At 44.8% G+C, this 19,996-nt stretch overlaps 2 protein-coding genes across 9 annotated transcripts in view; one reads left to right on the top strand and one right to left on the bottom strand.

Annotated features, from left to right (window-relative positions):
* Positions 1–19,996, bottom strand: part of PARD3 (par-3 family cell polarity regulator) — a 649,228-nt gene that overhangs the window by 379,400 nt on the left and 249,832 nt on the right. The window lies entirely within an intron of this gene.
* The window catches only part of LOC116836441 (uncharacterized), a 149,572-nt gene that overhangs the window by 120,556 nt on the left and 9,020 nt on the right, over positions 1–19,996 (top strand). The gene's annotated exons all lie outside the window — the stretch shown is intronic.

The raw sequence follows: 19,996 nt of genomic DNA, 5'->3' as shown, positions 1-19,996 counted from the left end.
TTGCACTGCTGCAGCTATGCCAATGGCTGGTCCGCAACAGCGATAATCATGACTAATCCTCACTAAATTAAAATAAAAGAAAATATGGAGAAATATCAGAAGGTGAGACCTTCTAAACGCTACCCAACATCAGGGTAGGTCAATTTCCTGGCCTAAAATCCACAAACTGTGTCAATTGAAGGTCCTGAAACACCTGGCTTCAAATAGATTAAAACAGAGAAGCTAATGTAATTTTCATATTTGATGGAAGAACTTCTCACAAACACACAGTTTTGAGCCTACCCTGAGGACTGCCCTGAGGCACATGTCTGAGGCATGTGCTTACAAACATACGACAAATGAGGATAGAGACAGTGTATAAAAATCTATTATACGCAGAAGATGGATTTGCATGGTGTTTATGGCTACTTAATAAAATGAGGTATCTGTACTCTCTTGTTTCTGTCAGAAACTGAATCATCGACAGCATTTTTTATTTTGGTTTGAAAGAATTTTAGCTTCTTTTGAACACCTGCCAACTGTAAAGAAAACTAGGCACTAGTATTGCTGTGAATGTCATTTCATTTGGAAACAACTCCGGGCTGTTGCTTGCTGTTTGTGTCTCTCTCTCCAGACTAGAGTGACCAGACTGCAAGTGTGAAAAATCGAGACGAGGGTGGAGGGTAATAGGAGCCTATATAAGAAAAATACCCCAAAATCAGGACTGCCCCTATAAAATCAGGACATCTGGTCACCCTACTCCAGACCCTTGCAGTGCATTCACCTTAATAGCCAATATTCCCAAATCACTTGCACGTTGCTGCTTGTATTGGTGTAATGCCATAGCCAAATAAGACTGTCCTGTATAAATACTGTTTAGCTTTGTAGTATTTAAACTGTAATTTCAACCTCACTGCATTTCCTTTGAGAGAGTTGCTGCCTACAGACCACAATAAAGGCACCAATTTGAATATCACTTGCAAATAATGTGTATACACAGACATACATAAAGTCCAGCCACTAGGTGCAGGAAGGGCTAATTCCAGTGACTGTTTACAGTTTGCTCTGAGACATCTAGTCTATAGCTTGTATACACAATAGGCAGAAACTAATAAAATAATTTAAAAATGTCCCCTTTCAGATCTCTTTTCCTGCATTTGTGGAAGCAACAGTACAAGTATAGCAATTGGGTCTAAACGTGGCTTTGCTTTTGACCTTCCTGATCCTTAGCATATTGGTGTGGTCACTTTTGTGGTCACCTTTACTCCCCTTTGCACTGTTAGTTGATAGAGGTGCTGAGTTGTTCTCCCTCATTATTCAAACGGCCCCCACAACTTCCGGTGGAGAAAAGGAACATGAACCTAGTGGGTCATTCCCTGTTCTTACAGAGATAGAAAATGAGGCGCCACACTTGGTTCTCTCATAGGCCAGAAAACGGGATTGAGGAGTTTTTTTCACCATCACACACAGAAAGGAGGGACCAGAGAGTTCTTTTCTCTTCCTCCTCAACAAGAGATCTAGGGAGAGGCCACAGATTTCTCTCCCCCTAACAACCATCCCTATGGACCATACGGAGAGTGAGGTTCAAGGCACTGCTAAGTGTTTTGAAACAGACAGTGTGCACGGATTAGAAATAATTGCTTAAGAGCACCAGTCAGGGTATACAAGCACATTACACAGCATCAGGCACCTCATTCCAATCCCAAACTCTATCTTGTCCCAAATATCAGTACTACAATACTTCAAGTTATTTATCCAAATCTGAATATCACTCTTTGTTCAAGATACCCCAAAAGCACATGGACTTTCATTTTTCTATCAGGGAGTCCTGTACAGAGTATTAGATTTTCGGACTATAAGGCTTCCTTGAATTTCACAAACACCAGGGTGTAGCTAACTGCAGTTTCCAGTAACGAAAACATAATACAAGGCTTTCTTTTTCTTATACATAAACCAAATTCCTATCTGCAGTATTTCAACTGCCCCTAAAATGAACCCACATGAGTATTTTTGAAGCTGGATTTCATCTTATTTATACCAATTATTTCAGATTTACAGTCAGGGCAATGAGGAACAACTCTGATCTTTTGACAACTCTGAAAGAAAGTGAGAAATTAATAGAAAGTTGTTCTTCATCCACTCCTTGCTTTATTCCCACTTTATCTTTCAGTCTTTTCTCTGAGAGAGAAAAAACAAAACCTGGAGAACTAACAAACAAATCTGTTTAACCAGCAGCCATCTGTTAACCTCCCTCCCCCTTCAAAAGCACACACATGACAACACAAAAAACAAATGTGGCTTATCCCAACACTCAGCACAAATGACAGTCTGCTTCCCAGCCTGGTCCTATCAGACAACAGTGTATAAAGTTCATTGGTGGTAAATGGAGTGGAGGGGGAAACAAGCAAGACCCGAGAAGTTAAAGAATCACAAATCAGGAGCCAATGCCTATCTAAATTTTGTCGTGGAAGTTTAAGATTCATCTAATTTGGAATATGCCTTAAGCATAATGTCTTACAGACTTGGGCTGGCTAGTCAAAAATCTAAGCCACATATTTGGGTTTTTTAGCAGTTGAACTGATAAATGTTGTCCTGACCAGGGCTGGCAACACTACACAGTCAGCAAAGACCTGCACTGAAACACTGCGGTAGCCTCACAATGACAATTTGAAGAGAAATGACTTTCCTACCTGAGGAGGGTAACCAGAGAGCATTATTTGTTAAGTAATGATAATATGCTCGTAAACAAGTATGCAATTCCTCCCTCCCCCGCCCATTTGATTTGTTTTAGTCTCCTAGCTGCAAAAGTTTTTTGTATCAAATAAAGGACATGTCCCAATTTTAGAGCTGAGAGAATAATTCATAACTAATACATTTAACAAATTTTGCATCTTACGCTGTTTGCAAATTGTCTGCGAGTAGATCACATTTTATCCCCATCTTAGGTCAATGCTTAACCCATCAAAGGAAGGCAAAATATATAATGCAACTTGTCAACTGACCACAACTGTAGATAGGTGAGAAATTCCATCCTCATACCTATGTATATTACAGGATGATTTGAAGCATGGCATTTAATTATCCCATTTCACATATGTAGCTGCAAATGTTACTATTGGTCATAAATTGTGTCCAACTCCTTTTAAAACCTACCTGTGGTATTTGACTCCGTGACCTCTCAGGCAGTAAATTTCACAGAATGGTTTAATACATTTCCTATTTGTTTTAAATTTACTTATCTTTAACTTCGCTGTGTGACCCCCTGTTCTCTCACAGTGGAAAAGTATAAAATGGAGGAACCAATCAGGAAATTCTCTGAGCGAGTTATTATGCTTCCTTTTTCTAGCACAATGACAGCATCTTTCAACAAGCGTTCCTCATAATAGTGTTAAATTTATCTGAATACTATTGTCTTTGCGTAGCTACTCTGCAGTGGAAATCCAGCACATCCCTCCTTCAAGTCTGACTAGATAAAGGATATCAAAAATATAATCCCTCCAGCAAAAGCTGATTTCTCAGCTAAAGACAGGTGGATAACAATGCATACAAGTATAGAAGTACTTTGTTGATGCTTATGAAATATAGCTATCATAAATTTCCATATTAGATTTAAAAAAAAAAAAAAAAAAAAGTCAAGCTGGAGGTTAAATCTATTTCACATGTCCAGCTCAGCCACCAAACCTCCTTTAATACCAACCTTGGTCTTCATAAAACATTGAAATTCTGTACTTATGCATCGAAATCGTCTTTGTGATTCTCCATGGCCCACTATATTCCATACCAATTGTCTGTAATACTACTATGTTCACTCCATTATTCTAATTTTTTATTTATTGAATTGTTAATATTTCTGAAAATAAAAACAAAAGGCATCTTTTGAATCGAGATGCAAAATCTGAGAGATTCTTTCAAAAAGTTGTAAGATGTCTCTAATAACCTGTTTTAGTAAGCCTTCGCCCATACCCACGGGAAAAAAATCTCATCCTCTCCCCTAAGGAATGAAACCTTAAAATATCCCATAATTACAAAAGGTTTCCTTTCTAGAATTCAATAAATTCTAAAATACTTATGTTTATTGCTTCCAGGTTTTCTTACTATGTTGAAAGCTGCAATATTTTCCTTGATGATAGACTGAGAAGGCTCAAGATATTAAAGGTTAATTAGGATCCTAAGCAGTTTAAAACCCATTTGTTTTTACAAAAGTATCCTGAGATTAATAGTAAATTAACTGCAGAAAAAAGTGACTAACCTTCCATAACTGTTGTTTTTCGAGATGTGTTACTTATGCTTATGTCCATTCCAATGTAGATATGTGTTCCCCCTGAGCAGCACTGCCAGAAATTTTTTCCCTCAGTGATATCCAGTGGGTCGGCTCTGGTGCCCCCTTGAGTTGCATGCTCATAGCGCCCGTATGAAGACCCCTGCCGACCCGATCCCCCCTATATTCCTTCTTGTGAGCTAACTCTGACAGAGGGGTGCAGTGGGGGTTGGAATGGACATGAGCAACACATCTCTAAGAACAGTTAATGGAAGACTGATAACCATTTTTTCTTCTTCGAGTGTTTGTTCATGTCCATTCCAATACAGATGACTCCCAAGCAGATGTAGGAGGAGAGTTTGGAGTTCATTGACAAACAGATTGTAGTACTGCTCTGCCGAAACCAACATCATCTCTAGCCTGCTGAGCGACAGCATAGTGAACCACAAAAGTGTAGACCACATTGCTGGTCTACAGATGTCCTGGACAGAGGGACCTGTGCCATGAATGCAGTTGTAGATGCTTGTGCCCTTGTGGAATGTGCCATCAGGACCAGAGCAGGGACCTTCGCCAGGTCATAGCATGTGCGGATGATGTGATCCATGATGAAATTCTTTGGGCTGAGACCAGAAGACCCTTCATCCTGTCTGCAATAGTTACAAAAAGTTGAGTAGTTTTTCAAAAATGATTTAGTTCTTTCTATGTAGCAGGCAAGTACATGCCTGACATCTAGAGAGTGAAGTCTTTGCTCCTGTTTGTTGGCATGAGGTTTCACACAGAATACCAGAAGGAATATGTCCTGGTTACTATGGAATTGTGAAACCATTTTTGGAAGGAAGGCTGAGTGAGGACACAGTTGGGAGTGAGGACGCAGCTGGATCTTGTCCTTGAAAGATACCATGTATGGAGGTTTTGAAGCATAATCCCCAAGACCCTTCTGCCAAAGTAATGGCCACAAGGCAGGCTAATTTTCAGGACAAGTAGAACAGAGAACATGTTGCCAACGGCTCGAATGTGGGACCTGTGAGCCTCAACAACACCAGGCTGAGATCCCAGGGTGGGATTGGTTGCCGTACTTGGGGGTATAGCATGTCAAGTCCCTTGAAGAAAACAACTACATATCAAGTTTGCAAAGATGGACTGGCCATTTACCCAGAGAAGAAACACCAAGATTGCCGCCAGGTGGACTCTTACTGACGATGCTGATAGTCCTTGCTGCTTCAGGTGTAGTAAGTAGTCGAGAATGAATGACACTGATGACCACGTGGGCGGGACACCTTTCTGCGCCGACCAAATCGAGACCCTTTTTCACTTTGCCAGGTACACAGCTCTAGTGGATGGCTTTCTGCTCCCTAACAGAACTTCTTGAACTGGTCTGGAGCATGTTAGCTTAGAGGGACTCTGCCATGGAGCTTCCAGGCCACAAGATGAAGGAACTCAAGGTTTGAGTGACAAAGGCAACCACGGTCCTGGGATATCAGATCTGGAACCTGAGGTAACTGGATTGGTGTTTCCACTGACAGGCTCATGAGCATAGTGAGCCAATGCTGTGTTGGCCAGGGCAGGGCTATTAGGATGACTTGCAGTCTGTCCCGTCTGATCTTGAACAAGACCTTGTGTATGAAAGAAATGGGTGGAAATACATAGAAAAGATGACACATCCAGGGCAAAATGAAGGCATCTGTCAGAGGTTCTGGGCTGTGGCCCAGGAAAGAGCAGACTTGGAGACACTTTCTGTTGTGCTTTATTGCAAACAGAATTATTTGGAGGAGTTCCCCACTTCTGGAAGATGACTTTTAGGACCTCTGGGTGAATGGACCATTCATGGTTGTTGGAGCAGACCCTGCTGAGCTGATCTGTTATTCATTCTGAGAACTCGGCAGATAGGATGCCTTGAGGTGAATTGAGTGGACTAAGCAAAATTCCTGTAAATCAAGTGCCTCCTGGCACAGGTCAGAGGAGCGCACTCAACCCTGCCCATTGATATAGAACATGGCTGTTGTGTTGCCTGTAAGGACTGATGCTCCTGTTCGCTACATGTGGTTGGAATGCCTGGCAAGCCAGATGGACTGCCCTGAGCTCTCTGACACTGATGTGATGAAAGCTCTTCTGGAGATCAGAGGCCTTGATTTTGGAGGGACCCTAAGTGAGCTCCCCATCGCATTGCCGATGCATCTGTAACGTGGGACACTGGTGGTTAGGGTCTTGAGAAAGGTACTCCCAGGCACACCACTAAGAGGTTTAGCCACCATTTGAGGGAAATAATCACCAACAAGGGAACTGTAATGACTGAGTCTAGATTATGTTGGCATGGTGAGTATACTGATGCCAGCCATGCCTGGAGGGGTCTGAGATGAAGTGTCACATGCCGAACCACACAGGTACAAGATGCCATGTGGCCCAGGAGCTGTAAGCAATTTCTCGCTGTGGTGACAGGGTGATTCCTGAGTCTTTCTATAAGCTTTTTTATTGATTGGAGACATGCTTCTGGGAGAGAAGCTCTGGCCAGTACTGAGGTCAGAACTGCTCCAAATCAATTCTATCCTCTAGACCGGGGAGAAGGTGGATTTCTGCACGTTTATGAGAAGACCTAAGTCCTGTAAGGTCGACTGTATTAGTCCCACATCTGCCTCTACCTGAAGTCTGGACTGACCTCTAACCAGCCAGTCATCGAGGTACAGCTAAACCTGAACCCCTTCTCTCCTCAGGAAGCATGCAATGACATCCATGCACTTTGTGAACACCCAAGGGGCCACCAAGAAACCAAACGGGGACACCATAAATTGGTAGTGCACATGGCTCATGACAAATTTGAGGAAACTTTTGTGCCCCTGGAAGACAGCAATAAGCATCCTTTAAGTCGAGGGCAGCATAGTAGTCCCCTGGAGGACAAGGAGACCATGCAGAATGTCAGCTTTTTCATGAATCTGTTGAGGTTTCGCAGGTCCGGAATCAGTCTGAGACCACCACTGGCTTTCGGGATTAAGAAATAGCAGGAGTAGAACCTCCGGCCCCTTATCTCTGGTGGAACCTCCTCCACTGCTCCCACACCTTTAGGAGCGACTATACCTCTTGGGCTAGAACCTGCTCATGAGAAGAGTCCCTGAACAGCAAAAATGAAGGGTATATCCCAGTGCTATCATGCGTAGCACCCATTGGTCTGAGGTGATATGGATCCATGTACGATAGAAGTGGGATAACAAGCCCACAAAAACTGGGGAATTTGTATCCACGAACTGTCCAGGCACATTGTCCCTTAGCGTCCCACCTAAAAGTCTGCTTTGACCCTGCCGAGTGTCTGGGGGAATGCAGATGCAGATGACAACTGTGGCCCCTGCACCGCCTCCTGCTGTACTCCTGTCAAGCAGACAGGGGGAAGAAGCAAGCCATCGATCATTGCCTATAGTGCTTCCTCATGGGGGCCAGAGTATGAAGGCCCAAGGACTTAAGTGTGGCTCTTGAGTCCTTTAAACTGTAGTTTGGATCCCATCTGCTCAGAAAAGAGGCTGTGCCCTCGAACGGGAGGTCCTGTAATGACTGTTGGACCTCATGTGGCTAGCCTGAGGACTGAAGCCACGAGCTCCACACAGTCACAGCTGAAACCACAGAATGGGCTGCTGAGTCTGCCGCATCCAGGGCTGTCAGGGACGCCTTTGCCATGGACTTGCTACCTCAGGAGTCAAAATGAGAGTTTGCAGCTCTTGTAGAGGAAGGCAAGTCCCTACATTTATGCAGAGAGTCCCAGTAGCTGAAATCATACCTGATCAGGGGCACCTGCTCATTGACGATCATGAGGTCGAGCCTCCATGTCAAACAGACCTTCCTCGCAAAAAGATCTAACTTTTTGGTGTCCTTGGCTTTGGGTGTCAGTCCCTGTTAGACCTGCCTTTTTTGCTTGTAGGCTGTCAACACAACTAAAGAGTCCGGTGGAAGGTGAGTGTATAGGAACTCTAATCCCTTTGTTGGGACAAAGTATTTTCTTTCAGTCTTTTTTGCGGTTAGCTGAAGGGATATTGGCATTTGCCACAACGCCCTGATGAGGTCCATGATGGCATCATTCAGGGGCAACACCACGCTTGCAGGTCCTGTTGCTTCCAAGATGTCCACAGTGGAGTGGGAGGACACTCTAATTTCCTCCACCTGGATACCCAGGTTCTGAGCTACCCTCCTTAAGAGCTCTTGATGTGCCTTACAATCCTCCTGCAGGGGTGCAATATCAGTTCCCGCAAACGCTTCATCTAGGAAAAAGAGGAGAATAATGTCTGGACCAGCATCAGGCCCAACTCTTCACCTTTGCTACGAGCTGGGTCCCCGCAAGCCAACTCCTGGTACACAGCACTGGCCTTGGTACTGGAGGTTGAACTATGTTCTGGTGATGGAAGCAGCGTGGGCTCTGAAGCCACTGAACATGACCTAGAATGGGAACCTGGCTGTGCTGGAAATGCCCAGGTGTTTCAGAAAAGCATTTGCACAGGGAACTGCAACTGCCCTGGTGATGATGCCGCAGGTGGGACCCCTTGGCTCAGATCCATTGGGGGAATAGTGCCTGCTGGAATGCCAAGACCAGCTCCTCCACAAGATGCAAGGCTCTGCTTCCAAGGATACTGCTGGAGACCAGGCCGGAGCAGTGTCAATCGATGTCAATGAGCAGTGCTGGGAGGGAGCGGACTGGGGTTGTGCCATCATGGCTGGTTTCCCTTCGAAACTATCAGAGACCTTGAGCCTGCAGAACACTTCCCTGTCAGCGCTGCCACTGACAGCTCCTGTACGGCTGGGGACGTGCGTACAGGTAGCATGAGTAAGTCCCTCGCTGCTGTGAATGACTCCAGCATTGACAGTACTGGCAGAGGCATGGGGCTCCATTGTCTTTCTTGAGATAGCGAGTCTATCAGCATTGGACTCAGCAGCTCCCATTCCAGGACTGGAGTCAACGGCGCTGGTTATCAGTGCCACAGGATGGACTGACGTGGGTCACACTCTGACAGCATCCCTCTATCCTGCTGACCTCAGAGTTGGTGATTGGCCCGTGTCGGTCTTCCTTTATTATTTCCTAGGCACCGGCGATGGTGAACAGTACCTACAACCTCTCAGCAACGCATCTTTCTTCGGCACCAGGGATGTTTGACAGTGCCAAGGCTCCTTAGACGCAGTCAAAGTGTCTCACCTTGATGCAGAAGATGGAGAACAGCACTAGGTGTCCTGAAGCAAAGCTGGGGCACTCCTTATCAAGGTGCAGGGTTTGCCAACTCCTAACTATTAAGTTTCAGTTACTAGTTATGTTCAATCAACTTAAGGAAGCAACAGACCAGAAAGAGTGTGGGAAGAAAGATGGGTTTGGAAAAGGAAGGTGCCAGCACTGTCATAGCCTTTCGCAGCTTTGATCAGGTACATACCCAATTTAAACTTTAAGATTAAAAGTTAAATCAAGACAGAGAAAAGAGGATGCAGAAGCGAGAACGAGTCATGGTTCCAGCAACTATCACAGGTGGTACGGAGGAACTGAGGAGGCTGCAGGGCAGCAGGGGCCTTTATACCAGTGCTATGAGAGTGAGACTCCAGAGGGCACCAGAAGTGACCTGGCGGATACCACTAAGGGAAAAACTTTCTGCTGGCGGAACTTGGGGCAAGCACACACCTACATGAGCAATAACTCAAAAAAGGAATACTACGTATGGGAGTTCTGGCAATCTGAAACAGAGACCAACCTAACAGTGGGCCAGCACTGCATTAAATTGCAACACAAGGAATGTACATTACGGTCATGAGCTTCCTAAGTTGATAAAGACTGGGAGGAGTGCTGCAGGCAGAGCACAGTGAGCACCATGCAAGAAAGAAGCAGCTCGCAGTGATTTTAAATGATTTTACGGAACTAGTCAGCATTGCTCTTGTTGAGTCTCACATCCAGAGCCAGGTGGAGGGACAGCTGTGATGAGCAGGCCTGAACACTGGGGCACTCAAAGCTGACAATGGAGAATCCCAGGGGCTCTGCTGACCATTCCCCCGGAGAAGTAAAATCTGAGCAACAGCTCCTACTTAGCTGCCAAGAGTTACAGGTGTTTACAATAACATCCAGTGTGGTAAACGGAACAATCTCACCTTGGATCCTGGCAGATACATAAAGCTGAGAGTGATGCTCAGGTAACACTTGTGGGATTTTTAGTTCTTGCAGAAGAATGATGGACATCTGAGCGCCCCCTCCACCTCACTCTTTACGAGCTCACTTTCGCTGCCCTTGCACTCACTGCAATGACTGTTTCTGAGCAAGGAGGGCTACATACAAATATATTTGAAATGTTTAGGTCTACACACACAGGACCTGATCCAAATCTCACTGAAGTCAATTGACAAATACCCTATTGACTTCAATGGTATGGATCTGGCCCATAGTTGTATTCCATTATTAATGTAGAAGGAATTTTTGTCTTGATTTAATTTTAATCTTAAAGTTCAAATTGGGTGTGTAACTGACCAAAGCTGCAAAAAGCTATGACCGTGTTGGGACCTTCCTTTTCCAAACCCATCTTTTTTCCCACCTGCTTCCTCGTCGGTTGCTTCCTTAATCCTTCACTATTTGAAACTGATGTGATTTCTAGATACAAAGCCAATTTCTAGCAGTGAAGGGGATTCAGAGAAAAGAAAAGAAAAATGGAAGTGCAAAGCAATTTCTGATACTAAAGGAAATGAAAAAATAAATACACTCCAGAGAAGTAAATAAGAGATTTGTATCTAGTGCGGCAAAAAGAGAAGGAAGAATTTTAACTGCCAGGCTCTCTCATTGACAAAACAATCCACAATATAGGTGTTTCCATGCCACATACTAATAAAATAAGCATCCAGACAGTTGGCTTGAATGGAAGAGGAAAGCGGAAGGGAATACGTATTTCCCCTTTAAAGAAAAACTGTTTTTTCAGCAGAGCATGTGTATGGCCTGTTGAACCAAGTGACATATTTCTATGATTATTTATTGCTTTTAATATGCTGCTTAATGATATTCTGCCCCCCCCCTTATTCTTTGGAAAGGTACACTATTTTCACGCAAGCTATCCAACTGCACACAGAGGGGGTCAACTCCACAACTAAGGAAAATCCCAGCAGTTTTTGAGACCCAATTTGATTGCTGCCTTGGACTATCTCTTGTTGAGAAAGCAAGGATGGCTGCTATGAACAACTCTTCCTATCCCACAGCTCTCCACTTTGCCAGCCTCCAGGAGAACAACCTCTACTACACTGCTCACAAGCACCCCAATGAGGAGTTCAATTGATTTCAGATAGCTTCGGTATGGAGAAAAGAGGAAATAGTCAAAACGGGCAAAAATGACAGTGAAGGATTTTTTAAAATTTCTAAATAGCAGCATAGATTAATGTGCAGGAAAGAGTGCCAGAATCACAATCCCATCTGAAGCAGCGAGAGAGATAAGACTTGGTAGAATACTACTAGAACTAATATGCTGCAGTGTCTTTAATCCCTAAACACAGTAACTTGACAAATATTAATCCTCACAATACTGCTTCAGTGAATTGCAGATGAATTATTTTATATCCAATTTACAGACAAGAAAATTGAAGCACAGATTTTATGGTCCCAACTCAAGGACCTGAATTTGCACATATTTGTGCACATTCATGCCCCTAACTTGTTAACACGCATTGAATTGTTTGTAATATGCAATTTCTGGTACATGCAAAAGTGCACACACACCTAAAATATGGGCATAAGTAGTTCATACAACAAATAAGCAGGAACACAATACAGACCCTCAGTCGAGAATATAAAAAACAGACCCTTCTTAAACTAGTAGACTGCACTCTAGGTAAACAGGACTCTATGCCTGTAGTTGGGTAGGACAGAAAAAAACATTTACCTTTTCCACAACTGATCTTCTTTGGGATGTGTTGCTCATGTCCATTCCATATTAGGTGTGTGTGCTCACCACTTGCACCAGTGCCAGAAGTTTTTCCCTTAGCAGTATCCATAGGAGACCGGCTCTGGTGCCCTCTGGAGTGGTGTCCACATGGTGCGGTATAAGGGGCGCCACCAGTTCCCACCACTCTCAATTCCTTCTTGCTGCAAACTCAAAAGTAGAGAAGGAGGGTGGGTTGTGGAAAGGACATGAGCAATACATCTCGAAGAACACAAGTTACGGAAAAGATAACTGTCTTTTCTTCTTCGAATGCTTGCTCATATTATGTGACTCCAAAGCAGTACCCCCAGAGGTGGGTAGCAGTTCATGGACGTATAGATTGCAACACAGCTCTGCCAAACCCATCGTCGTCCCTGAACTGCTGAGTGATGACATAATGAGCTAAGAACTTGTGAACAGAGGACCATGTTGTGACTCCACAGATGTTCCCCACCTTTGGAAGATCATGCAAGCTACCTCTGGATGGAATGACCACTCATGGTGGGAGGAGAAATCCACGCTGAGCTAGTCCACCAGCGTATTCCTGACGCCAGGAAGGTGACAAGCTTCCAGGTGGATCGAGTGGCTGACACAGAAGTCCCATAGATGGAGTGCCTCTTGACAGAGAGCCAACAAGAGCACTCCCCCTTGCCTTCTAATGTAGAATATCGAGGCTGTGTTGTCCATCAGGACTCATACAATCCTGCCCAACAGGTGGGACAGGAAGACTCTACACATCAGCCAGACTGCTCGGAGCTCTTTGATATTTATGTGCAATTTTGTCTCCTCTGGGGACCACATCCCCTGTCTCTGGAGGTTGCCAAGTTGCACACTCCAGCCAAGGTCTGAGATGTCCAACACCAACTCGATGAAGTGATGAGGGTTGTCAAAAAGAACCCTTTCCAGGACTGTCCTGTGGTCGGTCCATGATTGCAGCGAGGTAAGTATAGCCTGGGGAATGGTAACAATCTTTTCCAGGGGGTCTCGGGACTGGGAATAGACCATCACCAGTCATTGTTGCAGGGGCCGCTCCGGAACCTTGCATGGCGGACCACGTAAGTGCATGCTGCCATGTGGACCCGGCAGACAAGTGCAAGTGCAGACAGATCCTGGCTGTAATCAGAGGGACTGCAGAGACTTCTGCGATGAGGTCTGTCAATGTGTGGAACCTGTCCCACATCAGGAATGCCCTGGTGCAGGTCAAGTCATGAACCATTCCGATGAACTCTATCCTCTGCACCGGCACTAACGTCAACTTGTCGTCATTTACTAGAAGCCCCAGAGAGTGGCATGCGACTTGAAGCATCGCAACATCCCTTTGGACTTGAGACCTAGAACTGCTGTAGATGAGCCAATCATTGAGGTACAGGTAGATCTGGATACCCTGATGCCTGAGGTAAGCCACTACCACTGACATGCACTTGGTAAATAATCTTGGTGCTGAGTGGGAGTATAAGAACTCATGTTCCTTGGTAGGCACATGTATCTTAGAGATAGTGGTCAAGGAAGAGGGGGTCTGCCACAGGTCATTAGTGATTTTGGAAATCCTTTCATGAAGAGGTAGTGCCACCCTGTCAGGAGCCGAGAAACAGAGGACTTCGAACAGAGAGTCCGAGGTCTCTTCCAGTTCCTCTCCCTGAAGCCCCCAAGTTGGAAATGACCATCTTCAAAAGTTCCTGGTGCACTGGAACTGGGTGAGGGACCGCTGCCACCATGTAATAAAGCCTCCTGTCCCAGATCTGGACTTTAGTGTCCAAAATCTGGGGGCTTACCTGAAACTCCCCCAAGCTCACTACCTGCTTGGATATTTTCTCGCTGCCACCAACTAGGACTATTGGGGGTCCTAGTACCCCCCCCGAGTCACCAAACCTTCCCCTGGGGACCCCCCTCCTGGACCCCAACTTCCTGGGAAACCCCTGCCCCGAACCAGACCCCTGGGTCCTCTCTCTCCTCTCCCACTTTCCACCCCTTCCTGGGTAGCCGTGCAAGCTATAAGAGACTTCAGCATCCTTGAATACAAACCGGAGAGGCAATCTCAGCTCCCCAGAGCTAGGCATCACCTATCAGCTCACACCAAGAGATTCCCCCTCCCTTGTGTCCCGTAGCCTTTCCAGCCCTGGGCACATAAGGTAGACAAAGAGTTTGGCTTTCCCTCCCCCTCTGCCTCACTAGGAAAAGAAACTTCCACAGGTTTAAAAAGAAAACGTTATAAAAAAAAAAGAAAGAAAATATACAACAATAATCTTGCATTAAGAAACTCATACAGGCTCTGCTTATAAGAAAAATGAAAACAAACAGTCCCCTGATTAAGATAGCCCGATAAACCAGTCCCACAAAATCAACAATACAGGTAAATACATACACAAAGCTCACATAGCCGAATTACTTTGCTTCCTTTGACTCAAAGATCGTTTAGGAGAAACTTGAAGATAAGAGGAGTTAGAAGAAGAACTTGTTTACTCACAGCCGAGGATCAACAAAAACCCTGAGTAATCCAAATTCCCGCCCCTGACTTTAAACAATCCAGTTCTCTGATTGGTCCTCTGGTCAGGTGTTTGGTTCTCTTTGTTCCTCCTTTACAGGAAAAGAAAATTAACCCTTACCTTACCTATCTACTTATGACAGGGGCCCCATGATAGCCTCGTCTGGCAACAATGAGGATGATGCCAGTGCTGCAGAAACCTACACATCTATTGGTGGTCCACCAGCTTGCTCCCCTGGGTCCTTCTGGACCCGTGGGGTCTTATCCCCCGAAGCCTCGCACGCTGGAGGGGGATGAGATACCAAAACTGCTGACCTCTCCAAGGCTCCCGACACTGATCGGGCAGCCTGGGATGGTTGGGTGAACCCCCACAGGTACCATGGTGCCAGCCACGGAACCGGTTTCATTGCCGTCAATGCCTGCATCACCATAGGTACCAGAGCTTGTGCCACAGTCATGGAACATTGCTCCGTAGTAGAGCTGTAAGCAGAGTGGTTGGTACCAGGTGACCAGGAACGGACAGAGGGGTGTCTCTTGTCTGACTGGTGCTGGTCACTGTGACCCAATGCTGACCTATCTGAGTGAGTCACACATCTTGGTCAGGGTTTTGGAGGCTGACAGCATTCGGCAGATCTTCATCAGACACCCAGCGATCCATGCCTCACGCTGCTCGACCAGTACTGGGACATCAAACAGGATCGGGATCCACTACTGTCGGCTGTCAGGAGGAACCTCCTGAGAAAGGCAACCTCCTCCTAGGAGTCAGGTGATGACAGCCGCGTGATTGGCAGTGTTTGCTCCCTGATCGGTCCCGTGATTAGTACCAGGCCCTTGGAGATGGTTGGGGTCAGTCCCAGAGATCTTGCCGAGTGGCAAGTGCCGTCTGCATCAACCCACCGGCGAGAAACATCTTGAATCCTTCAATCAGTGCCCCCAGTATGGGGACCGAAGAGAGCTCCGCTAAGCCTGCTTCTCTAGTCTTGAAGCATGACAGTTTTCGGTTGACAACAGATAGCAAGACATCCCTCTCAATGGGGAATGGTACCACTGAGGCGGGGACACATGCATAGGACCCAAAGCAGATTTTCCCTGAGCCCGGGGTACCACTGGAGCTGGTGGAGGCAGCACCAACAGTGTCAGGATCTCCTGAGCTCCTTGAAGAACTCAGGCATTGACACCACCTAAAGCTGACTGGGGCCTGCATCACTATCTGGAGTTGCGGGTGAAGTACAGAATGGGCTACACTGCTAGACTTGAGCTGGAGCCTGACTTCCTGAAGTGGGAGTAGAGCTGCCTGGCATAGGTCGTGGCTCGCCCCCAGCCCTATCCTTTCCCTTACGGGAGGTAGGAGATCATCCCTTCACATTCTTCTTTGGCTTCATGATGGGAGCTGTGGAGGGAGACCGCTGCCAGCTCGTGGATGGCGCCAGCGGAGCACTGCGCATGGAGGCCATGGTGCTCAGTGCGGAGTCAGATCGCTGCTCCAGTGCTGGAGTGAGTGCCTACTCCACTAGTAGCACCCTTAGACGAGTTTCACACTCATTCTTTGTCCTAGGTTTAAAGGACTTGCAGATACGGCACTTGTCACTTATGTGCCCTTCGCCTAAGAACCTTAGGCAGCTGGTATGTGGATCGCTGACTCGCATAGGCCATTTACAGGGCTTAAACCCTGGGGACCAGGGCATGAGTCCCGTTCAGGACTAACAAAGAGTTTGAGAACTACTACTAAGGGTTTAACTAAGAAACTACTAACTATATACAGCTATTTTACAGGTTTTCAGAATTTGCAAGAACAGAAATAAACAACACTAGCTGAAGCAGCAGATGTTCCAGCACCATCACAAGCAGCAAGAAAGAACTGAGGGTGGGGGGAGCCGGAAGCACCCCTTATCCTGCACCATGCAGGTGGCACTCCAGAGGGCACCAGATTCGGTCCCCTACAGGTACTGCTAAGGGAAAAACTTCCAGCACCGGTGCATGCGGAGAGCACACACATCTAATATGGAATGGACATGAGCAAGCACTCAAAGAAGAAGGACGTCTTATGAGTTGTTTCCTCAAGGTGCCATGTCCTCTCTATGCGTGTCTACCTGCAGTTAAACAATCATGGCTGGCCCACGTCAGCTGACTTGGGCTCGCAGGGCTCCCCCCTTACGGAATCCCAAGACCCCAGACTCCAGCTTGAGCCCGAATGTCTACACTGCAATTTTACAACCCAATCCTACTGACATGGAGCAGCTGCTGGTGTTTAATTGCACTATAGATATACCCACTGAGGCCCTTGTGGGGCGGAAAGAATGGTCCTGGAAGTGACCATTAAAACTTTAAAGTTTCACTGTCTCACCAGGTCAATGTTCCATGCAGTAGCCAGTCTACAGTGGTTAAGAAAGCTTCAATATGAATACACAAAAACTCCTCCTGAAAACTGAAAAAAGGGGCAGTTTTCTGACTCACATGGTCATCTTATGAATGCCACAGTGTCTTATGGACCACTACTAAGAACAGCCAAGCATCAGGTGAGAAATTTTAGGTACAGAGTGAAAACAAGTTCTTCTTTAGAATATAAGAGGATTTAAGGCACAATGTGCTTCCAAGGATGCAACATACTGCTAAATGTTTCACCGTAAAGATGACAGCACACAAAATGCAGCATAGTGAACCAAATGATTACTTTCATATGGTGCTGGGGGGATTATTCCCTCTACCGTAACTACTGAAATGTTCAAAATGGAATCTGGAACACATTTCCACACCTGTTGGTTATTTAAGTAAATATAACTATAAAATATAAATTGAAAATATAAATACAATGTTTTGAAGGAGAACAATACAAAGTAAACAACTAACAATACTGGAAGTAGTTTAAAAGGGAATTTATTTATGGTATTTAAATGCTGTACTGTGAAGCAAACAACTTGGTTCACAGACAGCGCACCCGCTGCTGAACTGTCACTGCCTGACATCCTGTCTTATCTGCCAAATTGCTCATTATGTTTGGCAATTTTCACCTGCGCCTCCAGTTTATATTTCAGCAGGGAATAAACATCAGTCTGTTTTAACAATCTTCTGCAGTGAGCTTCCAACTTCCTCTCAGAAACTCACAGGCACATGCACATACAAACACGTTGTGTTGTGTATGGTTATAAAAAAATCCAGCTCAGCAACTGATGAAATACACCAACAGTAAGTTTAGCTTACAATAAATAATAATAAATAATAATACAAGAAGACTAGGCTAGAATAAAAAATGCAACTACAGTAAGTACTTCTATGGATGGCTGATGCTTTCACAGTATTGCCCAGCATTAGTCTCATTTTCACATTTAGCTGGAAAGATCCAATCTGAGCCACCCCCATATGTGCACAGTACATGGTTATATATTTGTGCCTGGGGAAGATGACAGTCCAGCTGGATCTTATCTATCTCACCTTTTTTCCTTTCTGAGGGAGGATTGGTGGTGTGACTTATAAACAAACAAAATCGGTAACATGGCAACCAGAACAAAGAGATGAAAATCTCAGCAGGCCCTTAATCCCCAGCGTAGACATTGCCTCAGAACAGAGACCAGTGTATACCACTTGCATCCAGGTAAATGGTAGAAGAGGGGGACAGAAATACTTTGCAACTGAACCCCTGAGAAACACAGCCCAGCTTGTGGGCAAAAAAGCACCAGAGATGTAAAACAAAACATCAAAAATGCTATAAAACAATTTCAGCCAGAACACTGTTTTTCATCAGTTAGAAGTAAAATATTCACTGCCAACCCTGCAATTAACTAGAAAATTACAATAATTATAGCAATTTTGTATCCTATCTCCAATCCAATTAATAGATATACGACCTTGTCAACATGTAAGAATCAGGATCTGCATCTACCACAAAACTAGAAGCGTTTTATATATTGAACAGAAGTTACACAGTAAGAACGTGATTATGTTAAATCCTGAAAATACCATTTGTATTCAGTGCTTCCCTACACAAGTTAAAAAGAAAATACAAGAAGCATATTAGTTCTATTTCAAATAAAATACTTGAAATAGGTATGCCTAATATCAGATAATGTTATTGGATTGGCTTCTATGCCATGGGCTGGAACTCATTGGTACACAAAATGCATCTCATTGTCAACATACAAAGAAATACATTCCAAAGAGTAAATGGAACATCTCTAATTGGTATTAACAAATTTAAGCCAAAATATTTCACACATTTTATTTCTGCATGCTTTCACAAAAGCACTTCAAGATTTTACACTTCATAAGTGTTAAAATAATTATTTGCCCTTGTCTAGCACCTTTTATCACAGGATCTCAAAGCACTTTCCAGTCACTGGGTATCCTTCAACTTCTTTGTGAGCTACGTGCGTATCATCATATCCATTTTATAGAATAATCAACTGAAGTGGAGTGCCTTGTCCAATGTGTCACAGTAGCCTTGATGCAATAATGACTGAGTAGATGCCCTGGAACACTAACAACATGCAGGGGTGTGCACAACAGAGGGGACACGCAGGGGCACACACCCCTACTAGTCATTGGGGGCAGAGAACTTCTCTGACCCCTGGCCACCAAGTCAGGGAAGACTGAGCTCCTGCCAGGGCAGGGTGGAAGGAGGGAAGCTTGAGCTCCTACTGGGGCCAAGTCGAAGTGGAAGAAGTGAAGACTGAGCGCCTCTCGGGCCAATTTGGGGGGGGGGGGGGCAAGTTCCTGGGGGGCACAGAATGTGCATCCCAAAAGAGGACAAATTTCAATTCCCTGTGCACACCCCTGAGTACACACCATACACCCACCCTAAGGGGGCATCAACACTGAAAACATTGATTAATATTTGCCTACACCTGAGCAGCTTCGGGCTGTTGGGAACTCAAGAGGACACTGCTACTCACAGGGCTCAAGCCAACAACTGGGGTGTGCATTGGCAATGCTACATTTCCACTGAATAGATGCAGAGTCAGTCAGTAGTTCAGCTGGAAGTAAAACACAAGTACCCATATTTCTCCTTTAGACACTTGACCATACTCCTTCCCTAAGCTATTTTGGGTTATTTACAGAAGCTTAAGCTTAACTGCACCACAATTACAACTAGTGAGACTGCAGCTGACTTTAAAATGTTATTCCCATATACTTTATACAGACAACTCTTACAGATAAATCTTTTAGAACTTGAGAGGAAAAAACTTTTCTATAGGCTTTTTTAATCAATTTTATGAAAAAAATTTCCTTTCAAATTGATAGTTGAAAAAAACAACGGAAAAATATTCTCTGTTTAATTACACAGGGTTTTTAAAAGTATTTTTTCTTTAAAAAAAGCTATTATACTTTTATAGAAATCTATTTGCTTTATTCATATTGAATTCTACATGAGTTTTCCACAAG

This window comes from Chelonoidis abingdonii, chromosome 2 (genome assembly GCF_003597395.2).
Source record: "Chelonoidis abingdonii isolate Lonesome George chromosome 2, CheloAbing_2.0, whole genome shotgun sequence".
Lineage (NCBI taxonomy): Eukaryota > Metazoa > Chordata > Testudines > Testudinidae > Chelonoidis > Chelonoidis abingdonii.
This window is presented reverse-complemented; position numbering and strand designations above follow the sequence as displayed.